Source organism: Macrobrachium nipponense, chromosome 33, assembly GCF_015104395.2.
Source record: "Macrobrachium nipponense isolate FS-2020 chromosome 33, ASM1510439v2, whole genome shotgun sequence".
NCBI lineage: Eukaryota > Metazoa > Arthropoda > Malacostraca > Decapoda > Palaemonidae > Macrobrachium > Macrobrachium nipponense.
This window is the reverse complement of record NC_087219.1, coordinates 34523277-34531615: the sequence shown is the minus strand read 5'-3', so window position 1 is coordinate 34531615 and position 8339 is coordinate 34523277. Positions and strand designations below refer to the sequence as shown.

Genomic DNA, 8339 nt, shown 5'->3' with positions numbered 1-8339 from the left:
GCTGAAGACCACCAAAGAGGGTACATATTACGGCGTCATGTTTCTGGAACCTTTGTTTCCCTCTTTAGACCTATTCAACAAGTTTCACCTTAGACAAAAGTACACAGTACATTCAGTACTCTAGTTCTCGGCATCCCTTCAGAGGGAGGAGGATGAAGTGGATGAACAAAATGTTAAGGAGCTTTCATCCAGAACAACTTAATTTTTGACCACTAAAAGGAAATATATTGGAAAAGGGATCGCCACGGACGCCCTAGACAATGGCTAGAAAAAGCCCAACTGAAAAAATCTTATTTTTCTTGATAAACCGTGAACATGCAAGTACATATGCACTATGTATGAAGTACTCAACTATCATTTATCATTAATATAAGTATCTGAATAACATTTTCATATTCTTCTGAGAAACTCGGGGTTTATCTTGCACACTAACTATAGTACATGACCTCATATACCTTTCAAGCCTTCCTTTCCAATTAACCTTATCACCCTACCCAATACTACTACTACTACTAATACTACTACTTCTTCTTCTTCTTCTTCTTCTTCTTCTTCTTCTTCTTCTTCTTTTGTCATCAGTCAACTAGAGACAACCAAAGATATTGCCTATGTTATGTATACAGTACCAAATAATGTCACAGCTCCCTTTTCTTGACAATGAAAAGGGCACATTGTGCAACTTTAATAGTTGTTAAAATATTTTTTTTAGATATAACCTCAAGTACAAATCTACATCATCAGGTTACCCTGTATCTATATAACAGGTATTGATAATGGTGAAAGAAGTAAATCACATTTTGTACTCACCGTCTGTGGCATTCCTTCACAGCAAATAGAGCAATTCGCACCAAAATGAGTAGAACCTTATTCAACCTGCAATGCGAGAAAAAATAGGGTAATATTCAAAGCATTTCAAATTCTCACTTGGATACCTTAAAACTCCACACAGCAGTACAATTGTATATGTTTGGAGCAGACGAAAAAACTACAGCAAAACTTACGTAGTGCTCCTAAGAAGACCCAAAGATAAGAGCAATTTTGCCATAGTTAAGATGGGGCCCAATACGGAAAAGCTAATATTAACAAATCTTATACTTCGTAATTACCAAAACTATTGAGGAGGATACACTTCCCAAACTACAAAGAAGAAAAGTCCATCCAACTGACAGCAGGACTCAATCAAGCCCCGTGGGTATGAAGTTTTGACATTCTCCAAAGCTCAAAAAGATAAAACTCTTGTTAACTACCATAATCCATGGTAAAAATGATGCTCAAGGGAACAGAGTACCTATTGCTTTGAAGGTAGACACCTCTAGGTAAAGGCAAGTTCTACTATGTATCAAAAACTGTCATCTTGATTAGGATATTGTGGCGGAATAACAAGTAGGAAAAAACAAGCTGCAGAATCCCCCCCCAACATATACCTAATCGATCCAGCTGCCGAACCCACCCTCAGTCACACTTTCTTCTATACACAACAAATATACGCAGGACAATTGACCTATAGCAACAAAAATAAAACAACAAAAACAACACAAAACACACTTACTTACCAACACTCCAGATACTCCCGGCTATCCTGTGCTGTCCGCTGGTCGAGGTCAAGAGATAGTACCAACAACAACACAAAAATTCACAACCCACAACCCAATAACACAACAACACAACGACCAAGGACTATAACCCAATAACAACACAACAACCAAGGACCACAACAACAACACACACAACAACAAGGAACACAACCACAACCTCTCACACAACAAAAACTCAGCAATACAACAAAAGACCAACGCACAAACAATTAACAACAACAAAAAACCAACAACACAAAAATGCAACACAAACACCCACTAACAACTTCAAGAAATCACAACAGCCCCCAGCAACAACAACAACCCTCAACAACTCGCAACCACACCAAGAAACCACAACAGCTCCCAACAACAACTCTCAACCATAACAACTCACAATAACCCAACAAAAAACTCACAAGCACAACAATCCAACAACACAGCTCTATATCAATTAACATCAGACTTAAGAATAATCAACAACAAATCAATAACACACAACTGAAACGAATTTCACCGCCTTCACTAGATCGCTGCCGATACCACCGACTATCACGAGTTCTGACTTAAGACCATCCATACAGCAATTCAACCCCCCCCCCCCCCACCCCCCCCCCCCCACCCCCTCTCTCTCTCTCTCTCTCTCTCTCTCTCAGACGTTGTCAAATGGAAACTTCATAACTCCTCCATAATATGCTCCAGAAATAATAAAAATGGGAATAACATTAGGTAGCACACACAAACAAGCAATATATACAATAAATGTCTTTTTAACAGCTGGAATGCGCATGACATGAGGAATGCACAGAAAGGTCAGGGGAGCTTTAATGAATATTATAAAAATAGTGCAGCTGGGCCACAAAGTTTTATTTCTAGATTCTCACGGGTTGATGATAAGAATTTTTCCTAAATAAGATACTGGGGGACTGCCGTTGAGATTGAATGGCTAAGAGGCTTGAGTAAATGAGGGAGCCCAGGGTGGACACATTATTACCACAGAAACAACATAGGTAGCAAGCCTACTCACCAAGAGGGAGATCTCAGAGATTACAATTTATAACAAAAGAAGGTGGTTTAAGTATCAATATAGTCAAATGTTGAGGGTGACTAGTACAGTTAACCAATGGGAAGAGGTGAATAATAAAGGTCATGGTGAATAATAAATGACATAGGACACTGCAAGCAAGTTGGTAGTACCAGTACCAAAACTTTACATATGAGGAGAAATATTACAATACAAATATAAGCGCCTCAGCGGCGTGGTTGGTATGGTATTAGCGTCCCACCTCGGTGGTCGGGGGTTCGATTCTGCCATTCCATTGAGGAGTGAGAGATGTGTATTTCTGGTGATAAGAGTTCACTCCCGACGTGGTTCGGAAGTCACGTAAAGCCGTTGGTCTCGTTGCTGAATAACCACTGGTTCCATGCAACGTAAAAGCACCATACAAACAAACAATACAAAAATAGGTGTAGCTAGACATATTATAGAATATCTTGATAAAGACAGGAAAATCTATGCTAAAACGCCGCAAAAGGGTGTCACACAAAGCATCTGTTGCAAACCATAAACTTTCAACAACCAATTTAGCCACGCAAGATCACTGGGTCGTTTAACTAGTGGAGAAAAATATATGAGAGGTTAAGACAAGTCGCCTATAGATAAGGCAGTTTTATCTAGAAGTTTTGACCTTGGAGCAAATGTTTTTGATAGTTTTCTATAAAAACTGACTGCAGACTGACAAGCAAAACTTTTAATTAATGTGCATCATGACAGAAACAATACTACCTGACAAAAACACTGAACATACTTTTACAATATTTCCTTTAATTTCTGAGTGTATCCTAATAGGCACATTTACATGATGCAAGTTGACAAAGATAATTTACTGTCCAAGTTACATTTCTATAAAGCTCCAAAAAATGAATAACCAGTATGGAATGTCTTATTCTTAAATCAGGAATCTTCTCCAAGAGCTGATCATCAGTTAGGAATTTTTGAAGCAGATGCACTCTCACCAATGATCGTGAGTATGGGATTTTACGCTCAATATAGGAGGCAACCTCCCACGACCTATGATACAGAAACAAGAAACAATTTTAAAATTTTTCCCAATACATCAGTTTGCATATTTTGTCAAGTGTAAACTAACAAAGGTAAAGGTCTCTTTGGCATACATAAATTCAAATGAAAAAACCATTATATTACCTGACAATCTGAACAAAATATTTTAAAAAATTAAAACATTACAACAATCCCGTTTAACTTTTGGTAATTCTACAGAAAAGTTCCGCACGGACTGCAAGGAACGTAACTGCGGATACGACATCCACTATACTTTTTTTTTTTCCATCTGTCCATCCGCCTGTGGTGGTTTCGCATGGTAACACTGCGTCCCGGGCTTTAAATAGTTACGCTATGTGTAAGTTTTAGGTAAATAAAAGGATATCTGGGTGTACATTTGCAACTGAAAGTGTTCTAATAATTTACATTATGCGAATTACACCGTTAATATTTGAAATAAGGTTATTAATATTGTTGAATGTAAGCTGAATGCAACTATGTAAACCCCAGGACGCAGTGTTACCATACGCCAACACCACACGCTGGTGGACATATTAGAAAAATACAAGAGTATAGGAATTGGGGGGTATTTCTACAGAAGCTGTCCGCACCGACTGCAAGGAACGTAACCGCGGATACGACATTCGCTAGGGACTGGGGTGTCCAATGTATTTCGCCGTGTTTAGTACTGGCCCCTGGGGGTTAATTACAGTCGTCCGAATAAATATTACTTAAAATTTTTGTTCAGTAGGTAAAACTGCATAGAAAAACTACAACTGCCATAGTCTAGGCCGCCGCGGATAAATACCCTCGATCTACCATTACTTAAAATTCTTGTTCAGAAGGTAAAACTGCATTAAATAACAGCAACTGCCATAGTCTAGGCCGCCGCGGAATAGTACCCTAGATCTACTGACCTTTTAATTACAATGATTCAAAATATGTAATAAGGTACCAAACATGTACACTGTACTCTATGCTACTAATCTAAATGGTATCAGATTACCCACAATGCATTACAGCATACAAAAACAATGTGGTTTCAAAAAATTCTTTACTTTACTCACCATTCGCTGCTTCTTCAAAGTCTTTGCCTCTATTTCTGGCACTCCTGGACTGGTCTGATAGGAATATGCCATATCTTGCCTCTGTAAAACAAAATATTATAGCTTTAGTACATTCAAATACAGTAATATATTTTCTTACAATTATTGTCATACACAAACTGTCAAATATGCCTTTCCTAATTGCACTGCCTCCACCTCTATGCTAATAGCATCCCTTTGGCCCTTTCACCAAAAACTTTCGTGCTAGTGTACTTCCTCCTTAGTCATTTGCCTAACATTAATACAGATCATAATTCACTGAGTTCGAGTAGCACCTCATTTCTTTGTATTACGTAGAAGTAATATGAAAAATATTTACTCTAACAGCAACAATCACTTCTCTAACCACTCATTGCACAGATAATAGGGAAACCAAAATTGATGTGCCTTTGATAATTTAAGCAATCTTTGTAAAATCATAATTGTTTCATTTATAAAAATGTCACTATATACGCATTAAGTTAATCTCCATAAAGAAATTTTTACCAGATACTGAAAAACTAAGGTAAAAAATGTGAGCCAAGTAAAATTAGCAAAGCAAAATTTTACACATTTAGGCCTAGCATACAAACGCCCCTAGGCGACAGGTTAGTTAATTGGTTTCCAAAAATTTCAGGAAACTCATTTACTTGTAGTTAAACAAATGTACTAATCCATAGCCGAAAATCTTTATACACAGCTCCCTTTGCCCATCAAAATTTCATCTTATAAAAATGAACGGGTCAGATTTTTTCTTCTTGGGTATCTACTGGTAAAACTAGTCTAGAGGGTTACGTTATGTTAAATTTCCGAAATAATAGATTATCTACTTAAGCCTTTAATGTTTTACATACCTTAGGGATGGGTTACTCGTGAACTTTATAATGTTCATATTACAAACATTAGGCTAAGCTTGGATACAGGGGCCGCATACTCAAAACAAGCCTTACGCAAAGGTGCCTTTTGACAAAAGACGCCTTTCCCAACGGCTCGCCGAAGGCGCCTTTCAACGATGGCGAAATCGTATACACAAAGATTTTCACGAGTAACCCATCCCTAAGGTATGTAAAACATTAAAGGCTTAAGTAGATAATCTATTATTTCGGAAATTTAACATAACGTAACCCTCTAGACTAGGTATCTATGATACCGCATTAATTACCTCAAATTAGTGCACATAAGAAGAATATAGACAATATTTTAAAAGAACTTGCTTACATTTTGGCTAAAATTGAACAATTTGCCAACGTAACTGCACATCTGAAGGTATACGTACCTACCTAGTATTATCAAATTTTTTATAAGTGGTACCCTACCCTATTTGCTTGAACCGATATAACACCAAAATGTTCATACCTTTTGCAGCATAGAGTAAGTTTGGAAAAACTCTTAGATGGAAACCAATTCCCAACACAAAATAACAATTTATTTATTTTCTTCATTTAAACAGGCTACTACTACCTACCTAGGTATGGACATACAATGCTGAGCCGGCTAAAGGGTCTACCTATTGAAAAACGAAAAACAATGAAAAAAACATGGTCTATGGTAACTTCATTGCCTCGGTTTATAACACAAGTATCGTTCCATTATTATTTTGCATAATAAGAAGGTTAACTGACCGTATTTTCGATTAAATCTGGAAAAACTAGAGACATCCATCATGCCGGGTTCACAGTACAATCCTTGACGTTTAAATGGCTGACATCTGTCCTGTCAGTGTCAAAGAATCCATGGTAATGTTGGTTGCGTTCTCTTCCATCAAAAATCAAAGTTTCATGTACCTTAACATTTCCGAGTTTGTAAATTATTCAACTGCAAAACTGAAGGCGCCGGGAATGAATAAGTTTATATATCCTTCCAAACCATTAGGTTTTCTTTTATACAATCGTCATTAAAGTTAGTCGTTTGGAGGACCTAGTTCGTGAAGTTTTAACAAGGAAATTCCAAGTTTGAAAAGACCTTTTGTTTTCTTCCGTCAAGTAAAAAAAAAAAAAAAAAAAATCACGCACTATAGAATCTCTGATTTTCCGAATGTGGAGTCAGTTACAAAACTTGAGAGGTTGTGAATTAATAATTCTAAATCTGTTTTCTAAGAAACAGAAACAGAATATATATACATACATACACACACACACACACACACACACACACACACACACACACACACACACACACACACACACACACACACACACATATATAGATATATATATATATATATATATATATTATATATATTGTATTACAATCAACATCATCACCTGTTTTTGGATGAGGTAAAATCTTTTCACAGCAAAATTTCAGCTCCGGTTTCAACTATTTTTTTTTAATATATCACCATTTATTAGGAAATATCAGTGTACGCTATTGACTGTTACCACATGCTTTATAGTCCTTAGATGATTTTGTTTATCAGTAAATTTTCAGTTTCTACAGTGACTAAGAAACGAACCCACTTTCCTTTTCCGTTTCCTATATAAAGATTCCCTTTCCAAAACTGGTATATACAATGTTTGATCGTTTTGAATGTCCATAATAAAAAAAATCTGTTTAAACCTTACTTTTCGTTACTTTAGTCAGATGAAACTACATTTATATACTATATACTTTTGATTGAGATATATTTCGGTGTAATTCCTTTAGGCAGATCGACATCACCCGTTCTTTGGAACTATGAATAACAACAACAGCACTAACCTAACAATGACCTAAGAAAAGGGTATCTTAACCTGGCAAAAAGGAAATGTCAAACTTAGGCTTATAAAACACCTCAGCCAACCTGCAAGCGAGGTCAGGTTGGGTTGCACTGGCTTGGCTTATTCTGGTTTATGAAGGTCAAATCATGATTAATTTTGCATGCAACGGTACTGTTGCATATCTCATCTGTTGAACGAATATGGATAAACCGTAGATATAACTCACCAAAAACATCTTGAAACTGAGACGACGACAATGGGATTGTCGTACAAACATTAAAAGACCATCTTTCCTCTTCCAAAGGTAAGAATAAAAGAATAAGAATAACGTGATGAATAGCATGTGCCACAAACAGGATAGATAAGTAGCACTGCCATTCATTTTTTGCATATATGAATATATCAATACCAAAATTCTTTTGAAGATATTGTGATTCAAAATGAAAAGTTAAAGCAATTGTTCCTTGAGTCCTAGATACTGAACATGGTCAACTTTAAATAGAGAACCATAGATGCCGTAGAAGTCTCCACCTTCAGAGAACGACTGAAAAGGGCCCAGATCAAGACAAACCCGACGAAGAACATGGCTTATAACGTCAAACATGTAGTTTGTTTTAGTTGTTTAGAGAACAATGCTGAAAACACACAATTAAGTTCACAGCACACTGTGCTTTAAGATACAGACCTTGGTATGAGAACACTGGAAAAATTAAGCTAGAGCTAATGATAGGAAGGAATTGAAAGGGGAAGAAACTACTAGTAGATGTTATATTGTGAAAAGGTAACGCAAAACTTAGCAGTTAAAAAAATTTATTGCTCAACGTTGTTCAACATACAATATTGCATAAATGACCTAATATGTAACATCTTACTATTTACAGATGAGTCTAGAGAGAAAACTAGAAAGACAAAAGTACAG

At 36.5% G+C, this 8339-nt stretch overlaps 1 long non-coding RNA gene across 1 annotated transcript; it reads right to left on the bottom strand.

Moving 5' to 3' along the window:
• Positions 1 to 6: 6 nt before the first annotated feature.
• Positions 7 to 6410, bottom strand: LOC135202725 (uncharacterized). Its single transcript, XR_010311802.1, has 3 exons — positions 6344 to 6410; positions 4704 to 4784; positions 7 to 873 (listed from the first exon to the last, which is right to left on the bottom strand). It is a non-coding gene; the product is annotated as an uncharacterized LOC135202725 (long non-coding RNA).
• Between the last annotated feature and the right edge of the window lie 1929 nt (positions 6411 to 8339).